The sequence below is a fragment of the Blennius ocellaris genome (genome assembly GCF_963422515.1).
Source record: "Blennius ocellaris genome assembly, chromosome: 21".
Classification (NCBI taxonomy): domain Eukaryota; kingdom Metazoa; phylum Chordata; class Actinopteri; order Blenniiformes; family Blenniidae; genus Blennius; species Blennius ocellaris.
In genome coordinates this window covers 18,489,982-18,513,529 of record NC_137670.1, presented here as the reverse complement: position 1 = coordinate 18,513,529, position 23,548 = coordinate 18,489,982, and the positions used below count along the sequence as shown (strand labels likewise).

Below are 23,548 nucleotides of genomic sequence, written 5' to 3'. Positions count from 1 at the left end.
CCACCTTCTCATTCCCCTCACAGCGTCAACCTCATTTCCTCACTCTCCTCTCTGGCGATGTCAAATCGCTTTCATTTCAGCGCAACCTTGATATTCGATTGAAATCTGACATCATTCCGCTGTGTCAGAGCCCGGCGTTGAATAGGCATTTCACCCGGCCCAGCGTTCAGGTGACACATCACATTCTGTAGCGGCGGCGGCGGAGGTCCTCGGCCCCCCTGCTGTGTCGCCTCACCAACTCATTCATCTGATCAATTTTCTGTCTTCTGATAATGTCACACCACCTCAGCAGCTAAATGTCACCGTCTTGTTAACAGTGGCAGGCATCTCAGTCGCTCATGAACCAATTAAATCCATGGGATAATGGCCATTTCACCTTTTTACCTGTTGCAGTTGATAATTGTTTGTCAATATTCATTAATGAGTAGATGTTAAGTGATCGTCTGCCAGCTTGTTCTAGTAACAGCATGAACCAATGCAGCCACTTGAAAGAGGAGCCAGAGATCAAATACTCCCTGTGCGGCCCAACACGCTTCTTTAAATGTCTTCAGTTGTTATTTGTTTTTTCCAACAGCTTTGACTTTAAAACCAGTTGTCTTCCAGGTTCAGATTTATTTGCTGTAAAGCTCTAATGTTTTATAACTTCCTCCAGCAACATGTCGGAATCCATAACAGAACATTTAATTCGTTTTCTTGTTGGGGCTTTGCAATCTGTGCGATCACTTCATGACCGAGTCAAGCACCTGAACAGGGAGGAGATGCAGCAGATCATTCTAATGGCCACAGTTACTTCAAAAAACTAATCCTATCCTAAGAAAACTACTGATTACTATTTACTCCTTTAACAAGTAACTTTCTAGTTACTTCACAGATTACTTGTTTTTAAAAGTAACTAGGTTAGATTACAAGTTACTCTTTAGTTGCTTTCAGCAACCGACAAAACCTCCCATTGTCTGAACATAAAAATTACAACAAAAACTCTGCTGATCCCTGCTTCCTGCACCTGCTGGTACATATTTAACCTTTGACCTTCATTCTTTCTTGTATTTATATCTGACTCACGCTTTTATTATCACATTTTTATCATTAGTGGTATTTATTTACCCAGAGATGTAGTTGTAGTCTGTTGTTGCTCTATTTATTTATTTATTTGCACTGCCTGCTCTATGAGACTTTATTTTCCCCTCCTGGACAAATAAAGTCTTTCATTGATTGGTTTAAAAAAGTTGGGGGGTTTAATTGCAACGTTAAGGTTTATTGATGACAATGGTTGATTCCAATTCTCTTGAGTTCCCTGAACGCACCATTCGAGCAGGTTGGCCCGTGATTGGCTGAGAGTGGAGAAGGGGGCGCTGTTTAATAATAAGACTCGTCTTGTGTGACGCTACAATAGTAACACAGTGACTAAGACAAGTAACTTTAATCTGATTACTGGTTTGGAAATAGTAACCCGTTAGATTGCTAGTTACTGGAAAAAGTGGTCATTTGAGAGTAACAGGTTACTAATTAACGTGTTACCGGCTTCACTGGTCGCCACACATGACCAACCACAACCTGCGATGAAACCCAGACAGTTTAGGGTGATGAAAACTCGTCAAAAAAACCCAGGTGGGACGTAAACAAAAAACTCTCGGGGATTTCTCTCCAAACGCAGAGACATGGATGAACGCCTACAATGTTTTATTGCTGTTCATTCGACTCACGTACGTTTTATCCGCTTGTTTTCATTGTGCAATCTGCACCCGCAAACTCTTAAGAGCAGTTACTTTTCATGGTCTGGCCCGCTTGTATTTATGACCTTGTTTGAATTTACGAGACTTCGTTTGACCTGAGAGGAAAACCTGGAAGTTACCAAGTGAACGACGCCACCAACAGTTGGAGCCTCTTTGCTTTATGAGGGCGGTCGGAGGCTGTGTGTGGCGGGGAAACGCTGCGTCCGGCGGGGAAACGCTGCGTCCGGCGGGGAAACGCTGCGTCCGGCGGGGAAACGCTGCGTCCGGCGGGGGAAACGCTGCGTCCGGCGGGGAAACGCTGCGTCCGGCGGGGAAACGCTGCGTCCGGCGGGGAAACGCTGCGTCCGGCGGGGAAACGCTGCGTCCGGCGGGGAAACGCTGCGCTGAAAGAGGAGCGAGCGCAGCTGAGTTTTGTGGGTTTCCACAGGTTTAGATCCACTCACTTCCTGCACATGAAAGATGTGCACCCTCCTCTCGTTTTCTTTATGTAGCCTGATGCACAAAAAAAAGAAGAAAGACAGCGGATAAAATGGATCTGGCTTTAGTTTTTGTGTCACCGCAGTGTTAAACGACTGTAGCGTCGTCTTCAACTCAGCACACGTAGGAGCAATGAATGTCAAAGAGATGCTGCTCTGGATTCTCAGTGTGCGGCCGTTTGTCACAGCAAGGACGCCGGTTTTATTTCAGAGGAGGCTGAAGGCTCCGAGACAAAAGGCTCCCCCCCAGAGAGAGAGAGAGAGAGAGAGAGAGAGAGATCAGACAGTGACCCAGGAGACGGTGATCTCAGCATTTACCCTCCACTCTCTCAGACCAATCAGTGGTTTGTGGTGACTTCACCGCTCAGCGGTGTTGATGTTTACAACAAATATGCCGCGTGTTCACTTAAAAAAAAAAAAGAGACACAAACAAAAGAGGAAAGTCTCACCAAGCGACACGCAGTGGAAAACAATCCTCCCACCTTAAAATAAAACTTGAATTGAGATACAATTATTTGTTGAAAATGCCAAACAGTGTTTGAGCTCAGTGTTTGTTTTAGTTCTAGAATCAGACTTTTTGTTTGCCACTCATTTTCTAGAACCATCATCTGCATTGATGCCAGGCAGAATTTTCTAGGATATTTTTTTAAATGATTCAGCTACTAAGTCTCATCTTTTGTTAAATTGTATTAATCCTCTTCAGTTGTGAATCAGTGAATTACTGTACATGATATCCTTAATATTGTACATGGAGAGGTGGCATGCAGCTAAAGTACCACTTTCCCTGCCTTTGCGCCGTCATACACCCTTGTAATACACCTTGGATTAAAGCATGGACGAGATAAGTCCACCCAGTGGAAAAATAAAGCTGCACCTCTGGTAGATACTGCGAAATACTCGATTAATTCTAATTTTCTTTGTCCACATTGTCATATTTAGACGATAACACACCCCAAGAGAAGTGCTCTTTGCTCCTAATTCCTCCCCGATTGGTGGATTTAAATGCCAGCCGTCCTTTGTCATGGTGATGGTAATTTAATTGTGGGTTAATGGCTCTCTGCACGGGCTGTTGTCTGGCCTCTGCGTCACCATGAAGGGTGGGGTTAAGCCTGTGGATGATAGTTAGGAGGGAGGGGGAGAAACGCTATTCAAGAGGCCGTTGTAATTACCGTTTGAGCCGTGCCCGACGCAACAAGCCTGAAATCATCCGTGGATGAGGACGAGGTGCGAGATGGAAGGAGGACGAAGAAGGGAGCGGGAGAGGAGAGTTGATGTGCCACAGAGGAGTCAGGGGAGGTGAAGGGGAAGGGCGGTGGAGAGGCAGGGGGTAAGGCAGAGAGGCAGACGAGGAGATGTGGGCGCAGAATGCTGTCAATACATGCACAGAGTCAGAATCCGCAGATTATCTCGGCGCACTGCCTCGAATTTGAACCCAGGCGGAAATGTGAAAGAACATTTTCTGAGAAAGGCGCCGGGCGATGGGGTGGGATGTAAATCTGTTGCTTGACAGTTGTGGATGTCAGCGCTGCCATAATGTTTGATAATCCTGAAAAACGGCAGGAGCAAAAGAGGGGGTGGGGTGGGGGGCTTTTTCACTCCCTCCTGCTTGAATGCACTTGACTTTAACAAAAATAGGGCAACCCATGCTGGCGTGTGTGTGTGTGTGTGTGTGTGTGTGTGTGTGTGTGTGTGTGTGTGTGTGTGTGTGTGTGTGTGTGTGTGTGTGCGTGCGTGCTCATTTGGCCTGCAATCAAGGTCTCTGCAGAACTGCACAGTCATTATGATGCCTTCGTAGTTTCCTCTTGCAGAGATCACGCGCGCCGGCGTCCGCGGGAAAACATTCAACACCCAGCGTCGTCCCCTCACTCCCGAGTCGGCTGCTGTGTTTCCTCATGGCTCATCAAAGAGACCGAGGCTGAGGGATCAAAGACTCTCTCTGCCTGGGCCTTTTCTATATGCGGCTCCTCTCAACTCCAAGGCAATTGCGTGCCGGGCAGCGACGGCTGGCTGCCGCGTATGCATGCATGCCTGCATGCAGCGCCCCTTCAGCCGTCCATGGATGTGTGCAAACCTGCACCGTCTGTTTATCGGCTCTCCTGTCTGCTTCTCGTCCTCTCCCTCCGTGTGTGCAACTCTGTCCGCCGTTTGTTTTTCCTCCCCTTCGCATTCGTCACTGAAAAGCACAGATGCAGAAATCCATTAACGGGCTTTCTGTATCGATCTCCGAGGTATTCTTTCTTCTTCTTTTTTTCCCTCAGTGGGAGCAGAAGTGATCAGACACTATAGTGGCTGCTGCTGAGTGTGGTGGCAGTGTTCTTCTTCATGTGTCAGGCCCCCCAAAAAACACACTTTGGTGTGATTCCCCCCTTAATGCGAGAGCGATGCAATCACCTTCTACTCAACAGAGACGCCACAAAATGGCCCGCAGTTGCTATTCACTGTTATTTAAAGAGATGATTCATACAGCTGTCTGTGGTCCACTTTTCCAGACAGAGAATAAACTCAAGCTTCACGCAGACTAATCTAACTCAAGGCTTGTTTTGCAAGTATTTGTTAAGACTGCAGGCCTTGTAGGATCAGAGGGGCTTTGTGGAAGCGGACGACAGACCCGAGTCTCGTGTGGCTCAAGTCGACAGACCGAAGCATCGCCGTGTTTCTCGGTGTCATAACAGCAGCAACCGGAATAACATTCGGCTGGATGACTAAGCTCAATTATCATCTTTGTCATCCTGTGCATCCTGTTACCGCCCCTGGTCAGGACTGAAACAACCTTGAATTAAAGCAAGTGCTTTAATGCTGTCACGTTAGGACGGAACATATACAGTATGAGGGAAAATAAGAACATGGTCGTTTTACACACAGACATGGAAACATACGTGTTTGTCTTCAGAGGCAAAAGTAGTAGTACATTGAATTTAATTCAACTTTGATTTACATAAGCGCCAAATACAACAGTTTCCGCAGATGGTGGAAAAGAAAAAACGAACTTTTGACCTGGAAGAAACCTGCAGAACCAGACTCAGAGGTGGCAGCTTTCTGCTGTTCCAGTGGAGGTTCGGTGATAAAAGAAGAGAGGACAGAGACAGACATCAGAACGCAACATGCCGATTGTGATAAATCTGCCTGCTGCAGGCGAGACAGAGCCAGAGGCTCAGATTATAAACTTTCATTGCTACCGTTGAAGATCCTGCATAAAGGTAGAGAGAGAGAGAGAGAGAGAGAGAGAGAGGGACAGACAGAGAGAGAGAGAGAGCGATAGAGTGAGAGATAGATAGAGACAGAGACAGAGAGAGAGAGAGAGAGATACAGAGACAGAGAGCGATACAGAGAGAGAGAGAGAGAGAGAGAGAGAGAGAGAGAGAGAGAGAGAGAGAGAGAGAGATAGCAAGAACATGTCCACATGTCAATTTGTTTGTCCTAAAGCATGTCATTACAAAATACCCCAAAACAAAACAAATTCACCACTTAAAATATGCTTCCATGGCTGTAAAAACAAATCAAACTTGTTTTTTTCTTCTCCAGATCAAAGTTAAATATTTCTGATCAGACAAAAGCTTCATGTGATTTAAAAAAAACCCAACAAGATAAAGAAAGTCGCTTCTTTTTCTGTTGCTACAAATTCAACTTGTTTTCAGAATTTCCTCTTCTGGAAGTAACCGTCTCATCAGATTGATGTTTTTTTTAATGAAAATATAAGGCAGACAAGGCACACAGATGCTGATTCAGACCTGGGTTTTTACAGAAAGGGATATTTCCCCCTCGATGTTTCCAAAAAACTCTTGATTTACACTGACCTTCATAGCTGCCTGATTCAGAACTGCTATGAGCAGCCAAACCTGTAGGGGGCAGTGTAACAAGACGCATGAAGCCATGATAGCCAATCAGAATCCTGGGAAGAAAAAAACCCCACAATGTCACTAATTGTGATGTAAATATCCACCTACCCCTCTTTCATAGATACAAACAGACACAGAGTTTTTCCAGATCTCCACTGTGGGCGGAGTTTTCAGGAATCATGGTTTGTGGAGAGTCGTAGCTGCGTTTACGTGTCAATACAAAAAATATCAGTTTTTAAAAAAATATGTCGGTACATGTACACGTGGCCTTATATATTTAATCTGGGTTTGCATGATTTCAACTATTATCAGCTGGGCTGGTTGGTAAGCGATAGCAACAGTAACTAAGGGGGGCGGAGCTTAACCAAAGGTCAATTGGCTGAGGAGTTGATTCTGTGCGGCCTCCTCACAGATGTGAGAAGCAGGAGACTATAATGTGGAAATGCCTTCAGAACTGTTCTGTCAAATAGCACAATTCGTCTGGAAGAACCTGTTGTTTCTCCAGGTTCACACTAAAACACACAACAACATGTATATGTACCTTGTCGTGCAGGCAGAAGCCATGCAGGTAGTACTTCAAGGTCCAGGGACCTTTGTTGTACCCAAGACCCAATACCCTATCTTGTGTGTGTTTTTAAATCTTGCTCCTCTTTTTTGTCTTTCCGTCAGCTTTTGTGCGTCGGAACTGCCGGCACATGATTGTGATATTTCCAGTGAAATTAGTCTCGGAGCACACAAAGCCCATTAGATGATGAGCGCAGATGATCGACGAAAGGAGGCGGGGAGCGACTGATGATTGATATAATGATGGTCTTCCGCCTCCTCTCGCTTCCACCTAATTGTATCGCTTGTCAATCAGCCGACTGTTGGCTCAGTCGCAGGCAAATCAATCCCGGTATTCCTGGAGGAGATATCTGCTCTTTCCGCTGCCCCTCCTGACGCAGCGATCCATATCGGAATCTGGTCCCTCGTGATTTTTGATTGACATGCCGGAGAGACGGGGGCCACATAATGTCACCTCGTTTGTGTCGATAACATATTGACAGCAGCACAAATAACAGCCTGGTGGAAATGTCTGTGTTAAATGTGAAATATTAGGAGGGAATTGGCCCGTCTGGTTGATGTGGAATCATCAAGCTGCATCTGCTTGTGGGAGGTGAAAGAATAGGATTGATGGGGCTTTGTCTGCACATGGTGAGGCCATGTGTCAAGCAAAGGAACTGTTTTTTTTTTAAGAGCTTAAAGCTGCATGGATATGTCCCCAAATGACGATGCACAGAAAAGATTATTAAAAAAACAGGACAATTCAGCAAATGTTCCCATATGGTATTTGAGCGGGCATGTCAATATAAGTCCGTTTTCTAGAAACCTCTGGACGTTGTCGCAGTATGCACATTGTACTTGTTTACTGTGTGATATTGTGTTCGCAAGGTCCTCAGTGCCTCTGCTTTGACTTTGACTCAGGAAATAAAGGGACGGAGCGCCTCAGGACGAGTCATTCAGAGCACAGATGATGAGTGCTGCTCAAATTCATAGCAGTGCCAGTGCTGTGGGGCACAAAGTACCACATTAACCCTCAAATGGCTGGCCTCACATTTCTAAAAATGGTTCTTTACACAGTGCGGACCACGACATGAAGCTTTTAAACAGTGTCACCAGGATAACTGGATATAGTATTTATATATCACACACAGTAATTAAACCATAGCCTCACACACGTGCAGCACATAGTACATTAGTGAAATTCACTGCAAAAATGTATTTACATGCTTTATTACCTTCGTCAATGAAAGTTTGGGTGAAGGTTATGTTTTTTGTACATTTATTGGCTTGTATGTATGTATTTGACCAACTTTTCTCATAAACAATTAAGACGAATTGCATGAAATTTGTCGTCATCAAAAGGTCAATCGATTGGATTTTCAGACACAGCAGCTCCTGCGGAGGTCAGACATTTCCTCCGTTGTGGACACGCTGCAGCCGGAACGGGCTCGTTAGCATCCACATGAGCTAACGGCTAACACGCAAGCGATGCTAACTCAGTTCCGCAAAGAAATGTGGCGTTGGCGAAGGTCTGCGGTCTATCCAGTGTTGTTATTCATGTAAAGGTTACATAATCACGTGAGCCTTTTTATAAGAAATAAAACATATATCACTTCATAACCACAATAAGAGTTTACTTGGACTGTGAATTCAACATGGCGCACAAATAATCGACTGTAATCCCCTTGTGAACACACAATTTTTGTGCGACTTGTATTGTTGCACCATTTTCATTTCTGGTTGTTGAATAATTAATCTGAAATTATTATCACTGAGATGTTTGCTAATTTGTTAGACAGTTTTTTTTCTGCAGTTCGTTTTTTTTTAATATATATATATATGCACGGTATACAATATAAGTGTTTGTAGAGAGGACATTTCTGACACAAAAGGTGTTCAGTTCCAAACAAATACTCACAGATGCTGCAAATGAGGTTTGCAGGAGCTGTTCGTGTTTTTCAGAGTGCAGTGGAGTGACACATTGGAACAAATGGAGCCCCGAGGCTCAGCAGTCTGACCCCCTTCCTGCCTCCCCTGCAGAGACCGTGACACACTGCCGGCCGTCGCCGCGCCGGCAGTGCGTGGAGCGCAGCCGCGCTGCGTTCTCCACTAAATGTGTGAGCTTGTCCATCGTCACACCCTGAGAGACGGGGGCGGGGGACTAATAAAACTGAGCTGACGAAGTTTCCCTCGATGCGCTCAAAATCTAGCGCAGGAATCATTCTGACTCTGGTCCGCCGACGCCTGGTACCGATGCCCGGCGTTCATCCCTGATGGCACGTTAGCAGGCCGCCGTGTCACACAATGTCAGAAGAATAGAAACAGGATGAATCGCACCGGACTGACATTCTGCCAGATTTCCTCGAATCGACATATGCTGAAAGTGTTTCGCCTCTTCGTCGTCCCGGCGAACAGCGTGCCAAGCAGCAGCAGCACGGATGAAATCATCAATATTGGACAAGATAAGGTGCCACAAGGCAAATAGATACTCTGTGGCCCAGCTCTGGCAAATCGGAGCTTTTTGACTGTAAACTCTCCTAAAACCGGCCATACACCATTTCCTTAAATAGAGTTTTCCTTTGTTTTTTTCCCCTGTAATGCTGAATTTCCATGCATTTTAGTGCATATCAGCCAAAAAATAGCTTACATGGAAAAGATTTTTGTCCATATTACTAGCCTCATAAAAACTAAAACAAACAAACAAACAAAAAAATCCTTTCTTGGAATGTATTTTTATCAGTTCACACAGAAAATTTAATTTTACGCTGCCACATAACACTTCTATATTACCTGCTTAATAGAACCCCTTTAACCAAGCAGCAGACGTCGATATGACGCGGCCCTGCAACTAAAAATAAAATATAAACTGGCCCTTGTTGATAATAATCTCTTAATATGGGGCAGATGCTATTTTGGACATAATGGAATGGACAGGAGAGCAGACCTGAGGCTCTCGCTCCACTATAGAATCAAAACATGCAGGAACAGAAGCTTATGCAACTAATCTCGGGTCTAGTGGGGATGTGTGTGTGTGTGTGTGTGTGTGGGGGGGGGGGGGGGGGGGGAGTTTGAGCAAGTATGTCCCAGTGTAATAATCTCTTAATGTATTGTTGGCATTCTGCCATCTACAGCAATCAGCCATCTTGATCTATGTGGACTGTACATATTAGTGAGCCTGTGATGTTTTCCGCGGTAATAGATCCTAGCGCAGAGTGCCACTTTTAATTAACGTGGCCGATTAGCATAATCGTTAAGTTTGACACGTCTGTCTTGTTGCAGGCGTTCGCTCCTTCTCTTCCACTTTGCACTTTAAAAAAAATACCCCCCCCCCCCCGGCCCCCCGCTCTGAAAGCTCAACATCAGCATCCATTCTCCTCATGGCATTCAAGAGCTGTGTGTGTGTGTGTGTGTGTGTGAGAGAGAGAGAGAGAGAGAGAGAGAACTTAAGATGTGCATCATCCCAGCTGCTTCACTATTCATACTGGTAATTGACAAGCAGACAAACCAAAAAGGAGGAGAAATGACTTTCTATGCATTTTTTTTTCTCATTTTGTGCTGATCTGTGTGTTTGTGCTCACGTGTGCCCGTGCATGCAGCAGGACATGCGCTTACAGATTATCTGGCCCAACCCCCCCCCTTGGGGGGGGGGGGGGGGGGGGGGGGGGGGTGGGGGAGGTGTCTTGATGATATCATCAGTCAGCTGCTTCCTTCAGGTAAAATGTTATCAGCTCTAATATCACGCTGCAGGAACGATAACACAGTGTTTGCAGCAGAAATGACAAGCCTGCGTGGAATCTGCATATCAAAGCCTCGGCGAAGTTCCTCTGCACACACACACAGATGTGTGTGTGTGTGTGTGTGTGTGTATGTGTGTACGCACACACATATGCATGCATTTGAAACGTGGGCTGTCCTGCCATGCCTCTGCAGTCTCAGAGGTTGTTCCCGGTCCGTCTCCGTCACACTTCATCCCTGATAAACTCATTGTTTTCCTCGAAATGATGAAAAGAAGCTTAATTAAGTCCAAAAAGAAAAATCCCATCCCAACTTTGCGTGTCTGTGGGAAATGCAGGCTTTGATGCCATCTGTCATCTTGTCTCTCAGCTTTGAAGGAGCTGTCAGTCACAAGCTCCGCCTCCGTCCAGACCTCAACACTTGACAAATGGCAGCAGACTGATGAGACGGAGCCCAGATCTCCACGGTGCCACACTGACCAGCACCCGTCTGGGAGCAGACGCTGCTCCGTGACTGGAGATGAGCCTCTAATGTCCGAGGAGGGACGGCGTCGTCACGTGTCCCCTGTTTACTGCTGCATAGCTTCCCTTAAGTCCAGACATCGGCTTTTAACTCAACCAGGATGTTAAAGCATTTTGACGCCTTATAAAATATGAAATCAAGCCACAAGCCGCATTTTAACTTGGCCCCTTTTTGTTATTGGTTCTTTTGGACTTCCTGTACAGGATGCAAGTCTCGCTGAGTCATAACACACATGTTTACTGGACAGAGTTCTGGAAACCTGCGATCTCTCCTATGAAATGAGGAATTCAGTTGGACTCGTCGATCCTCTTCGCCGTCGCTGCGTCGGCTCCGGCTGGACTTGGGTTTTGCTCGCCTGCCAGCGTTGGCATGTCAACATTCGTCCTCCCGGCGCAGCACTCAAACCTCACAATCTTCACTCGCTTTTTTTTTTTTTTTTTTAATCTTTTCTAGCAGTTGGCCTGGATATGTGTTCCTTTTCTCAGAAGCAGTGCCACACTCTTCCCTGGAAGAACCGTTTCCACCTGTCTTCTGTTTTGTGCCTTTGTGTTGTTTTGATTAAAGAAGGAAGGATTCACATATTCTCACAATCTGTTTTTCTGGAGCTGCTGGGTTTTTTTGTTGGGTAATTTTTCGGCATCATTTTTTTTTTTTTTTTTTTAAGCATTGGAGCTTCTTCTCCTTTGAAGTCAAGGGTCTCCATCTCCTCCTGCAGGTAGTGTCAGGGGAAACACCTTTAGGGGGATCATTAGACTGTAATGAAGCAGGAGGTAAAATACCACATTCGCCCTGATTGTCAGGTTTAATTATAGCTGTTTTATTTTTATTCATTCATTCACCACATTTATCTCATTTCTTCCACTAACCCTCCACCTCTGTGTTTCACAAGCTGGACACTTGGTCTAATTAGTTTCCCCCCAAAGAGTCGCCCTCCGGCGGAAGCGTTCAGCGGCCGTCCTGGTACGTTAATTAGCAAACAGCGGAGTGACGACGGAGGTTGCGCTGGGCGAGAGGTTGTGTGAACCGCAGCTGTCGGTGCCCAGGCGATGGTATGGATGCAGATTAAACATGTGTTCCACTCCGCAGCGCTGCACCAGCTTGATTGAAGTAGAACCCCCCCCCCCCCCCCCCCACAACTCGCCATCGCCGGCGCTCTGTACCCAGGAAAAGGAGGAGGTTGAGTCGTCAAAACAAAGTGATGCAAGCGAAGATTACGAAGCCACTCGCAACGCCCGAGTTTCAACATGAAGCAGGGCTTCACGTAAAAAAACAAACAAAAAAAACAAAAACAAAGACAGGCGGGGGGGTGGATGTACTGTAGCAGTCGGCCTCGACACTCAAACAGAAAACAAAAAGCCATGATTTAAAACTGATGACAACCTTCAGTGTGTTTTGCTTAAGTGTCAGCTGCACTGCCACAGTGGGGTGTTTTCTCTTCAGGGCCTCGGAAGCGTTTTGTCCTCCAATCAGAACATTGCCTATAGCTTCAATTAAACCCAATCTGGTTTGACTTGTATTATGTCCACCTCTGTGTCATTTACCTGCTGAACTTTTCTTTTTTTTTGCCTCGACAATGTAGCTCACTGTCGGTGTTTTTCCATCTACAACTGTTAATGACCATAATTATCTCACATTGTTGGTAAAATGAGCAGGTGTGTGTTCTATAATTTAATAAGGTCATGAATTAGGTGTGACTTACGATTAGGACCAATTGCAGGTGCATTTGTGGTGCTGTGTGTGTGTGTGTGTGTGTGTGTGTGTGTGTGTGTGTGTGTGTGTGTTGTTGTTTGTTCAGTTGATTCCTGTAATGAACCGGTGACCTGCCCAGGGTGTGCTCTGCCTTCCAACCCCGCGATGGGTGGAGGAATATTTTTATAGCTTTTTTCCATTTTCATTCATCTGTTTTTTTCAAGTTCTGCAACCATCCTAAGTTTGGATGATTACTAAGCCACTCATAAGCACTGTTTCTTCCTTTCATTCAAAGGACTTGGGTGTTTTTTCCTCCGATTCAGGAGATTTGGATGTTTTTTCTTCAGATTCCACGAGTCCACCTTCTTACCTTGCTCCCAGTGACTCCATGCATTTTAACAGCCTCGCAGTTATAAGTCTCAGCTTCATCGATCACCATCAGATTAAAAATACCATCATTCCTCCAGTGCAGCTGATTTATCTGACCTGCTTTTGAGACCGTTTTCTCCAGGTGATCGCTTTATTGCTCCGTTTTTTACAGTTCAGACTTCTCCGTGGAATTCAGACTGTGTCCGACGTTTACTTACATTTAAAAGGTGAAGAAGAGCAGATTCTCTGGACAAAAGCCTCAATTTAGACATATAAAAGTACGATAATCTATTTTACGCAAGATACATTCGATGCACTCATCGTAGCTTTGCTCAGACAGCAGGATTTTGTTATTCATTCACTTTAACTTTTGTCCTGCTTCATACTGTGCAATCATAGGAAAGGTTACAGGCAAGCCTGTAAGGAAAGCAGCAATTAAACCCTGTGTGTGTTTTTTTTTACTCATTATCCCTTCAAGTTGTTTTCTAATGAACATACTTTGTGCTTTGCTTAAACAAAAGCAGCAAATTGTTTTTCCATCTTGATCCTTTAATGATGTTAATTGTCTCTCATTCTTTGTAAAAATGAGTAGGTGCGTTTCACAATTTAATGACACCTGAATTATTTGTGCATTGAGACTAAGTGGAGGTTAGTTATTGACGCTGATGTTGTGTGCAGTCGTCCGTCTCTATTGTTTGCCCTGCATGGGCCATGTGAGCTGTCCTGGGCGTGCCAGACTTCACCCACATTCAGCTTTAATAAGCATCAACACCTTGTGAAGCTGGAATGACAAAATGGTATAAAGGATGGATGAGTCAAAGAATATTTTAATAGGGTTTTTATTTTCTTCATTTAATGATTTTGTCTTAATGATTGGATGTATTTATGAGTGTGTGTGTGTGGTTTTTGTTGGAGTCAGGACACTCTGTACCTCAACAACACTAAGTTGTTTGAAGCAATTAAGAACGGAGATGGAATAACTATAAAATTGTAGTTGACATTTTGTGTGTGACTAGTATCCGCTCCATTGTGTATTTTTCACGAAAAATCCCAGCCTCTTTGACTGGCCAATGTTTCACAGTCTATCTGCGATTTTTGCGGAAAGTGTTTGCCGAATCATGAACAAAACTCTCAGTTCACCTTCCTGAATTTGTGATTTTAAAAAAATGTTTTTTTACTTAAATGGTTTTCTGAACTGTTAACAAAATGGTTATTAACTTTGACATTAAACCGCCGCCCAGGACAGTAATCTTTGGGCGTTTTCATGTTTGGCCACTGTTGGTGCTGTTGGTTGTTTTTGTAACGAAACCCCACACATGTGAATAGAGAACGAAACGTTATACATATTAACAATGGGAGAACGAAGATGAAGTTGGGTTGTTATTACAGTGTTATTACAGTTCCAGGAGAATATGAATCTAAAAGTTGTGTTTTGAGTGCCTCTTTACAACGCAACGAAAGTTTTGCGTTTTCGCTTGAATTTGTTGCCGTGTAAAACCTTGTTTCCAGGGACAATCAGCGAATCTGTTGGATGAATAACGATGAAAAAAAGGCAAAGGATGTAGAACCACAGGCCACCCAAACCCAGCGCTAATAAATACACAGGGAAATAAAATCTCCCTGCTCTCCTGCATAAAAGTCTGAGAAAACTTCTACCAGGTGTAAAGAACCTGAGGACAACAAAAACAAGCCGCCTCACAAACACCAGATTATATCATTAAGTTAATGTTCAGCAGCAGGTACATTATCACATTATTATGACCTCCAAATGACCGAATACTTCTAATTCTGCATGTTGTGGAATTCTAATCATTGTTAAGAGGACAAATATGAAGTTAATAGTAACCCAAGCCGCTTGTTAAGAACACATAAAAGCTTTAAAACCATAAAGAAGATGTTTGTTGCTGTCGTTAATATTATAAAATATAACTTGATATTACTTTGATTATTAATCACAGACCCTATTTCAAGGCGTTTAAACTGAAACATATCTCAAAAATAAATAAATCCATCAACTTCAGGACTGAATGCAAACCTGCAAACTCACCAAGGTTGGACTCATTTCTATTTGGCTGCTGAAACAAAAACACCAACAAGCCTTACATAATGTGACAGGGTGTGCAAAAAGAAATAATATAATAAATAACATTGAGTTGTCGTCTGGAAAGAATGAAAAAAAGAAAACATCTACTGAAGGAAACACGCCCCCGCCTTTATACTAAGAGTCCAGAAGAGGTGTGAGGTAGAAAACACGACCCTGCAAATACAAAGCAGAGCACCTCAAGGCTGTTAGGACTCATTCACAGTGTTTCTCATGTAATCAAATAAAAGGATTCAACACTTCTTTTCCTTACTGCCATGAAGAAAAAATGTCTTCAGGATCCCCAGGAAAGGGTTTCCACTGAAGCAATGGTGAAGTTTGTTTAACACATTTTGATTTAATGCATTTTTCTATGGGAAACATTGATGGACATGAATGTTAATCATCCTGCAGCAGGATTCCTCCTCACTTCTAATAAAAGCCTCCCAATGTCTGTCTCAGCCAAGTGAAGCACAAGAAGCGTCGGGGGAGATTATTTGAATGTTGGGAATGTTTTGGTCCAATAGCCTCTCCGCGGTCCTGCAGATTATTAATGTCAGTGGGGTGTGGATAAAGAAAGGATAAAGAAAGACCATATGGTCAGGCTCACCAAAGGATTATGATTTGTTGTTTGTTTGCAAAAAAAAAAAAAAAAAAGAAGAGTAAGAGCGGGAGGGAAAGTGACTTCAGCATTGTTAGGCCCAGCGAGGAGAAAGCAGCTTGGCAAAATGGTAGGGATTAGTGTTCTGAGAGAGAGAGAGAGAGACAGAGAGAGAGAGAGAGAGAGAGAGAGAGAGAGAGAGAGAGAGAGAGAGAGAGAGAGAGAGAGAGAGAGAGAGAGAGAGAGAGAGAGAGAGAGAGAGAGAGAGAGAGAGAGAGAGAGAAATGTACTTGTGCGTTTAGTGAACTCAGCAGCGGGAGGTGTGTGTGTGTGTGTGTGTGTGTGTGTGTGTGTGTGTGTGTGTGTGTGTGTGTGTGTGTGTGTGTGTGTGTGTGTGTGTGTGTGTGTGTGTTTGCCCAGCTCTTATTCAAATATGAGCTTTGGAGTCTCCGTTCATGTTGGAGCACGAGTCGACTTCGGAGGCGGGTGGGGAGTGTGTGTGTGGTGTGTGTGTGTGTGTGTGTGTGTGTGTGTGGGGGTGTGTGTGGCCAACTCATCATTCAAAGTAATGATCCAGGAACGGAAAAACAAAACAAAAAAAAATGACACAGTGCAGGACGCTCTAATTCCAGCCGTCCTCCCCGTGATTCTCTCGCCACCAACGACTCCAGACACTTCAAAACTCTTCTCAACTCAGTAATAATTGATCAGTCTGTCTGAAGAGCGGCGTTCACGTCAGGCACATTGGGAAGCGAGGAAACGCTAGAAGCGGTCTCTCCCGAGCTCTCAGCCAATATTCACCCGTCTTCCCTCAGCAGTGCAGCAACGTAAAAGCTGCAGTTAAGTGCAAGAAAAGACTGCGTAGTAAATATGCAAATGAGCCCCCACAAATGTACTTTTCATTCCCTGAATGGAATGTGCATGCATCTGTCACGGTGTGCACGTCATTAGTTGCTGTTGCGAGCTGCATTTTTAAGCCAGTTTTTCTCAAGGCAGAAGAGAAATTGGCATGTTTCTTAAAGATTTACTGCTCGGTTTTCTCGCTGGAAAATGCCTGACAGCACCCGGGGAGCGGAGCAGCAGTTTGTGTCTCGGCGGCCAGTTGGCCGCTGCCGCTTTTTCCCTCTTCGCTTGCACACGGTTCCTCCGCTAATGACAGTCTAAACTGCACGCCACTGATACTTTCTGCTCGAAAAGCTGAAACAGCCTTCGTTTTGTTTAAAGGATGGAGTCGTTGGATTTGTTTTGGGTTTTTTTTTTTTTGGGTGTAGTTGTTTGTGGGGTCGCTGCGATTGCTCACACAGATCATGAGCGGATCCATTAATGGCTTCTCAATTCACAAGACGAAAAGTAAACAAATAAGATACTCTGCAAAAAATCAGCCAAAGGAAATAGTCCGGTTCCCCTGGCCGTCCTCCTGGGATGCTGCACAGCAGTGCTGGTTTGTACTTTTCTCTCACCACGATGATGCATCAGATCAAACTTTGGTTGTGTCCGTTTGTCCAGCTGAGAATATCATCTCATGCTGAAATGACAGCAATGTTTACTGTCTCCTTCAGTAGTGGAATGATTTTACTTCCGGAGGGCGTTTTACCTCTTCGTCGCACTCACACACCGAAGGTGATGGCTTCCAGGAAAGTAGCTCACATTAGGACCATTGGGAGCTTTGCTTCGAGTATCTCGTGGAATAGCACTTCATGCCCAGGATGAGATGGAGGATAAGCAAATAAAAGTTGTTGTACTATAATAGAAATCAGCAGAAAGATGATTTCACAGGTTGAGATTGTGACGGTTGTGTGACATCGTTTAAAATCAGGCATTTAAAGCACTGAGGCCACGAAAATGACGTTTTCAACTGCAAACGAAAGCGTTTCATTGTGTTTTGGGGGCGTCTTTACATGACAACGGTGCTCTGAGCTGCTGAAAGTGCAACTTTTTGAAAACGCTTCCACCCAATCTCTGGAAACATGGAAAATGCTGCGACTGCGTGTGTGTACCACGGCCGTAGTAAATAGTTGTTCCGCACATGCTCAGTAGAGACAGTGTTTCCTCCGTCGTGTCATGACTCCCAGTCCATATTCTTCTGGGACTTGGGACTTTTATTTTGACAGTGACCATAATAACAAGCCAAATTGGTCGTCTTTACTGAAGCCCATGCATTCGTGAACAAAAGCACCCACTAGTGGGCCAACATGTTTTCAGCGTTTCTGCAGTTGCCATGGAAACATACGTCGCTTTAAAAACATTGCCATGGAAACATAAAACTTTTCTGAAATGTTTTTTTCACTTGAAACTCGGGGCTAAAAATGAAAAATGATGATTTTGCTGGTCGTGTGTTCACTTTCACTTTCTCATTAATAAGTACGTCAAGAGGGAAGGAGGTGGAAACTACACATAAAAAGTCAGACTTCGGCTCTTCTTCCTGAGAAAAGCACCTCTGACTTCTCTTGCTCCTGTAACCCACCTGCTTCACGACGTTCATTTCTCCTGTTACTACGAACAAAACTCATCAAAGGCGACTGTACACATGGAACCTTTCAGCTTTTTCACTTTGAAATTCTCTTTGACAGCATTAATCTATTCCCATCTGCACATGTGGTCATTATTATTATCACTGCTACTCCGACGTATCCTGCAGTAAATCTTTAATATTGGAAATTGTCTCTTTGATCCTCTGTCAGTGTTATTCATGTGATCAACACGCTTTACACTGGCTGTTTTCTTGCATGTCATCACTTTCTAGACCTTCATTATTTCACCCACATCTTCCTCCTCCTTTCTCTCCTGTGTGTTTTTCTCCCTGAACCAGTTTTCACTCCTCTGGCTGTCATTTCTCCCTCCTCCTGCAGCCCCGCCCCTCATTCTCCTGTCTTGGGAGGATTGAAAGTGAGAGGCGAGCTCTGCTCTCCCTGCCTCCTCCGACACAGTGGTCCTGGTATGATACCAGCGATCCAGCTGAGAGAATCAAGTCTGTGTATCCTCCCCTCCCTCCCTCTCTCTCTCTCTCTCTCTCTCTCTCTCTCTCTCTCTCTCTCTCTCTCGCATCTCTGGAAAATCTGAATGTTTATTGTTCCTCTTCTTGCAAAACGTGTTTTTCTCTGCTCATAAACCCTCTCAGACAGTCCCTATAAATACTTAATGAGGTCAGTTTTGTATTGTACTTGTATGGCAACATGGGTGGAACAGTAAATGCGAGGCCGGCTCCTCTGAGGCCCAAAGAGTAAGATGTAGTCTTTTTCTTTATTTACTCATCTTACGTAATAACGACTGATTGATGGCGTTAATTAAGTCAAGTTTGGAGTTTCATTAGTTTCTTATGCTGCAAGTTATGAACTTGAGCCATTGTTGTGTTTCAATAAATTCAATAAATGTAGATTTTTTTTCCTCTTCATGAGGACAGACTTGGCAGTGCAGTGACTCAATGTACCCTCTTATGGTTCAAAGTGGTATTGCAGTACGGTTACACCGTCAACACAGTCTCAGTCGATTTTGTTTTGCCAACATTATGTTTGTTTGTTTTTTAAATTACACAGATATATTTTGAAGGTCTAAAATCACTGAGATGGTACCCATGAGAGGATTCCTGCTCACTGTTTCGACTACGTCTTGCCTCCACCTGGATTCGTCTCTTACACCTCCGGTTCATCCGGCTGAATATTTTCACTGTGACGCGCCGTGGCTCCGTGTGACGCTTTCCCTCCGCAGCCACGCCGCTGCCGCTTCAAGGTTTTCCTCCATGCATTTATTGAGTATTTATAGGCCCCGAGGCCTGTTTTCTATCTGCTTATCAGCAGCCGCCGCGTACCCCACCTACCAATTTACCAGACCCAAACCTAGGATTTCAGGACGCCACAGCCACGAGCTGCAGCCACTCAGACCTTGATCTCTGGCCTCAGCCTCTCTCATTTGCTGCTTTCTTACAAAAGTCTTCATAAATCTTTGATTTGATTGTATTTTTTTTTTTGCCTTTCTGATTGATGTTTTTACTCAGCACCCTATTTTTTTATTACCTCTCCTTATGTTTTGGCTCTTTATTTAATAGGCTCTTGTCAGTCGCCCCCTTTTTTGTTTTTGTCAGGACTGTATTACTTTCGCCATGAGGTGTGAACTGGGATCCGTGGAGATCTGCGTGTCATAAATCTGACAGGCTCGTCTCCCACCTTGTTGCACGTCGCTCTGTCGTGTCTGTGAATATTTTTACACGAGCCGGTGTTTCTGATTTTGGAACAACTCACCACTGAAAGCTGGAAGAACTGCACAAGTTGGATCCTGTTAAACTGGCACGCCACCGCCGTCTTCGGCAGGCGTCAAACAGTATAATTGGACTAATTGTCTCTGGCAATAAACTTCAATCCAGACATGAAAGAATTTTAAAATGGTTGCATTACTAAAGACTGACAGTCTGCGCAGGTTTAATGCTGGGGACCGGCGCAGTGGAAGCTGGTTGGTAATTTGGAGTTAGAATTGATTAAAGAAACTCACAAGAGGCACAGTTAAATTAAATTGTGCACTGCAGGCGCACGATTAGAAGGAACCAAAACCGCCACTGGGTGGTTTTCAGTGTGGCAAACAGTACGACTGGGAAACGGAGAGAGGGAAGACGGATACTTGAGAGACAGACGGGAAGAAGGAATTGTGTCATTCGGTTTCACTGTGAGCCCGACCAGGTTATCCTGACATCAGACGTGAAACACTGACATCCATCCGTCTTTTAAAGCGCTCTATCCAACTCGGGGTTGCTGGAGCTCATCCCAGCAGGTGGTCGGTGAAGGCAGGGTGCATCATGGGTCGGTTGACACTTCGTCACGGGACAAACACACCGACAATCCAATCCAACTTTATTCGTGTTGCACATTTAGCACAATCACACTCATTCACATCACATGTCCACTTACATGACAAGTTTTTATTCCGGCTCCAAAGGTGGAAAGATTCTTTCATGGTCATGATTCTCTCCTGCAGAGACTGCTGCAGGCTATGGAGTGCTGCTACTGCACAAGCCCCCGCCCCATTGGAAATATCTCCTCTCCTTAAAATAAGTCTTTTTTTTTTTATGTTTACAGAGACCTTTTAACACGGGTGTGAGACACATTGTGTCGCTGGTGTGAGCCACTGATTCTATTCTTCAAACAGTCAACCGACCAGCAACACACAAAGCTGGCATGTGGAGTATTTACATTTTTGATTTCATTTTCCCACCACCCCTTGCTTTGTGCTTCCTTGACGGCTGCTGCTTCTGAATGAGCTCGACTGCGTCTTGTGTGGACGGTGCGAGTCCGACTCCACTGCCGCTCTGAAGAGCACTAACACTGCATTTAACACGATTCGGGCTGAACTTTGAGGTAATCCTCCCGCATGTGTGCCACATCGGGGGGTGTGATCCCGACGGATCAACCACAGTCTTTCTACACCGCTTCCTTTTATTATCCAAAATACAGTTGCACATTAAAACCCACTTAGTCATTGGGCTCATTTGGATTAGAAAAAAAAAAAACCTTTTGTCTCTAAATGTGCACTCTTCACAAATCACTAGTCTTGCCACCACCAACATCTGAGATATTTATTTTTCTTTCAAGTCTAAAGCCACAGGAAATGAGGAAAAGCCATTAGCCGGGTGGTTTTTATTCCTCTTTTTTCCTCCCTCTTCTTTGCACTCCAGTCCGGTGGAAGTAGAGTCGTGCCCCCGTGGGCCCGCATGACAAGGGCAGAGGAAATGGCTGAGCATTAATGGCAGCTTTGATTACTCTCCTGTCACTAATGTATCCAACATGAAAGACAAGAAGAGAGGAGGGATGACTTCAGCCCCCATCACAGCCAATCCGAAGGCATCTGCATGCTGCCCGGCCGTGGTCAGGGCGCCATTTGGCGATCGCCCAAAGGACTGTGTGAAGCACGGCACCAATATTAAGTCACACCGCACACGACTCTGGATAATGATCAGAGAGCCTGGTGATTTAGAAAACCCGGGGGGGGGGTTATCCGATCTTCGGTCCTCCTTCAGGCCCGAAATGTTCTCTGCTGCGACTCGTACCACCGGGTGTGATGTTAGGATGTTACCGGGGTGGAGTGCAGCTACCTTGTGTGAGTCTGGGTGGACGGCTCACTGTTGACCAGGTGAATGGGATTTTAATGCATTATGTAAACAAGAGAAACATCTACATCCTTCCTTTATGGAAATATAATATTTGACTGTGCATCTGGAGCAGCTGGTTTTCATGGGTGATCATTAAATCCCCCCAAATTCACAACACCTGCGATTAGTACCGATCCTCATTGGATTCTATTCTAATTCTATTCGATGGCTGGGCGATTTCCCCCATCCCCAAAAAAGAAAAATCTAGGATTTTTTTAAAGAAAGATTTTCTTTTTCTTTTTTCTCCATGCACTTAACAATGACTGCTGACATCAGATATATTGTCTAAAATGCAACTATATTGCTGTAATTGTTCTTGTGGTTAAAATGCATATAAACAATCTGAAAATAAAAAGTAAACGAGGCTCCATCGTTCAAGAAATTCAAGCTTTAACCAGGTTTAAGCAAAAGTGCAACAGTAACTATGAAAACCCACAAGGATTGGTGGAACGGAATGCTGAAAATGCTGAAAAACTGGAATTTGCAAAATAAAAATTGCATTTTGCTACAAATTCGATAAATCGATTAAACAATTTATTTTTCCTGTTCTAAGGATACCAAACTCAACAATATCAGGTTTCAGTCTAATGTCCTGCAGGTTAAAAATGGAAGCTTTTTAACAACAAACAGATTTCTGAGGTAAAGTAACATCATAACAAGAAGTTTATTAATATGTTGAATAAAAAGCCGTCATTACATTCAGAATAATTACTAAGACATTTAACATTTCACGTATTTGTTGGATGAAATAGGATGTCTATTAATAATATTGTGAGCCTTAAAACGCCACAATGCTGCAAAATCTTTAACAAAGAAAAGCAAAATGATTACCTTTTAAACCGAATGTCTTTCGTTCCTTATTTGCAAATTTATCAACTCAACAAATGTGGCGCTCAGTTTCAGCCCGTAGGGGTCCGTGAATGAGATCCACCTTCACAGAGTCTGCGGCTCCTCCAATTGTTTGGATAACTAAATTTCCAATTTACCATATGCATGTCCCCCGTGGGCGCCGGCCAAACCTGATCATGTGTGCAAAGTGCCAACATGTTGTCATCCATCCAACACACATTTGTTTTTTTCCGTGCTCACGGAGCGATTTGAGTGTCAGCGTGAGTGATGTAAGAGCAGCACGGCAGCCTATAGCGGCCCGGCGTGCACAAACATCGGGGCGTGTATGAAATACTGAAAGTAAACTGCTGCTCCGACGAAGGATCCAATTTAAAGGAAAGAGCTACATTTGAATTCAAATGGCTTCGCCGGATCCATCCGGGAGAAAATGGCATATTTTGAATTTGTGCTTGCCTTAATTCTGATGTGAAAATATACCAATCTGATCAGTGAGGAATTATGGCTGCTGCGGTTGAGAAGAGCCCTCTAATTGAGACGCAGTAATTTTGCCTTATTTGCCCAAATTATCGATGCTAGCAGGAAATCATCCTGGTGCCACATGACTGATGAAAGCTCGGCGGCAAAATCGCAGGGCTGCCTTCTAAATAGCAGCCGGCGAGCACTTTGCGGCGAGAACGACGGAATCGGCAAAGATGTGAGAACCCGCCGCGAGGAGGGTCCGGGGGCCTGGTTTTCAGTCACTTTACGAGGGCCGCTTATTTGTGAGCTCTCGTTTTGCTGCGGAAGTCGGACGCTAATCCTGGATTTGGGATTTTTTATTTATTTTTTTTTTAAGACCTGGAAACTTGTCTTAATTTTTATGCAGGCCTGGGATTCAAAACATATTCTTTAAGCGCTATAAAATCGGCAAATGCGTTTTAAATGACCTCGTGCACTTCATTGCAGAGTTAACAACATGAGACGGCGCCCCGTGTGCATTATG

The 23,548-nt window shown here is 44.4% G+C and overlaps 1 protein-coding gene across 1 annotated transcript in view; it reads left to right on the top strand.

Moving 5' to 3' along the window:
• fam20cb (FAM20C golgi associated secretory pathway kinase b) overlaps positions 1-23,548 on the top strand; it is a 62,252-nt gene that overhangs the window by 7,195 nt on the left and 31,509 nt on the right. The window lies entirely within an intron of this gene.